Genomic DNA, 2,500 nt, shown 5'->3' with positions numbered 1-2,500 from the left:
CATGGTATAGCGATATGGGTACAGTGGCTAAGGAGATCGACCACATTCTTGTTAGCACATGATGAAGGATCCTCCAGAACTGCAGAGTTTACCGGAGTGCTGAGTTCTGTGGCATTGATCATAGGCTGGTTGTGGCCACCCTGAAGGTCCACTCCAAAACTTCCTGTCCTTCCAGTGGCCACCCTAAGATGTTTCACCTGGACAGACTAAGGGAGGAGGAGTGTGCCCGTGGGTTCATCATGGCAGTCTCTGACCGATTCACAGAACTCGACAACCTGACAGACCCAGTTGCTCTGAGGGAGTTCTTCAAGCGCAAAACACTCGAAGCTGTCCATTGGCGTATGCCCGAGGGCAAGGCAGAAATTCATCTCCCTGGAGACATTGGAGGTCACGGAAGCGTGTCGCATGGCTCAGCTGAATGGCAATCAGGTCTTGCGTCACGTCTTGGTGTGTAGGGCTCAGACACTGCTGAGAAGGGACAAGGAACAGTTCATCTGGAATCTTGCTGAGGAGTTTGAAGGCCATTTCTTGGTAAACGACCTTCACCCTGCCTACCAAGCCCTGAGAAAGCTGAACTCTAAGCCCTCCTCGCAGATGACTGCAGTCCAATCAATGGATGGATGGATCATCTCAGATCATGTTGGGGTTCGTGAAAGTTAGGGCTGAGTATTTTGAGCAGTTGTACCATGTAGACCCTGCAACAGTTAGCTTGGATGCAAGCGATGTCACAATACCTGTGCTGGACCCACCCATCAGCGAGGAACCTCCCACTTTAACGAAGGTTAGGATGGCGATTTCCAAGCTGAAGAGTGGGAAAGCTGCAGGCATATGTGATATCCCTGCTGAACTGCTAAAGGCTGGGGGTGAACTTATGGCTCGGGGCTTGCATGCAGTCCTGACTGCCATCTGGCAGTCTGGTACCATTCCCCCTGAACTATTGAGGGGCATGGTCATCCCTCTCTGGAAAGGGAAAGGGGATCGTTGGGACTGTAACAACTACCGTGGCATTACACTGCTCAGCATACCAGGCAAGGTCTCGCCCACATTCTTCTGAAACGGATCCGCAACCACCTAATGCAGCATCAGAGACCGGAGCAGTCTGGATTTACTCCTGACAAGTCCACAATAGACCGTCGTGAGTTTGGTTGTGGTTGCTTGCAGCCTACATGGACCTCAAGAAGGTGTTTGACTCAGTGCATCATGAATCGCTATGGGAGATCCTGAGACTCAGGGGAATTCCAACACAGATTATTGGCTTAATAGCAAGCCTTTATACCGATAATGAAAGTGCTGTAAAGTGTGGTGGGGGTCTGTCAAACTTCTTCCCTGTTAATTCAGGGGTGAGGCAAGGCTGTGTCCTTGCACCAACACTTTTCAACACCTGTATGGACTGGATAATGGGCAGAGCAAGGACAGTGAAGTTACAGAGAGTTTTACATACCTTGGTAGCATAGTCCATCTCTCTGGGCTGTCAGACCAAGAAGTCAATAGACGGATTGGTCTGGCAACAGGAGCCATGAACTCGATCAACAACAGCATTTGGAGATGTCGGTACCTATGCAGCTACGTGTCTTCAAGGCCTTGATACTGCCAGTTTTGCTCTATGGAAGTGAAACCTGGACGCTATCTAGTGCCTTGGAGTCTCGTCTTGATGCCTTTTGCAACAAGTCCCTTCGCCGGATTATGGGGTACAGTTGGCAGGAATATGTGTCCAACCGACGGTTACACCGTGAGACTAACATGGGACCTGTTACTTGCATAATCCGAGATCGCCAACTCAGGCTATATGGGCACCTAGCTTGTTTCCCTGTGGATGACCTTGCCCGTCACGAGGAATTAGAGATGGGCCGAGGCCCTGCCTGGAGACTTTGCATTGAGGGACCCTCGTGGTTGGAAGCGAAGGGTGAATGCCATGCAGTCCCGTCGGCGTTAGCCCCTTGATGATGATGATGATGATATAGACAATTACAAATTACATTATTTATATATGTTACATATAACTATTCCAAATCCCTGACATATGACCACCAAAGCGAGGTCTTTCCTCCACTAAAGAATCCTCAAAGAACGCCACGCTTCATTTTTCCCGCGACCAAAACAGTAAACCAAAGCACATGCGAAATGTGCATAAAAATTCACATATTTCTAAACTACTAAGGATACTTTCTAAGAAATATGTGAATTTATATGCACATTACGCATGAGCTTTGGTTTACTGTTTTGATCGCGGGAAAAATGAAGTGTGGCGTTCTTTGAGGGTTCTTTAGTGGAGGAAAGACCTCGCTTTAGTGGTCATATATCAGGGATTCGGAATAGTTATATGTAACATATGAATAATGTAATTTGTAATTGTAGGTGTAGGTAATATCTGAATTGTAACAAGTGAAATAATGCACATTTGGTACAGAGTATCCATTGTAATTTGTGTGAACTTTGGGAAAAGAACTATGAGATACAAAAGATAATGAAAAATTGTGTAAACGGAATTAGCATTTTTACA

Source organism: Penaeus monodon, chromosome 35 (genome assembly GCF_015228065.2).
Source record: "Penaeus monodon isolate SGIC_2016 chromosome 35, NSTDA_Pmon_1, whole genome shotgun sequence".
Lineage (NCBI taxonomy): Eukaryota > Metazoa > Arthropoda > Malacostraca > Decapoda > Penaeidae > Penaeus > Penaeus monodon.
This window is presented reverse-complemented; position numbering follows the sequence as displayed.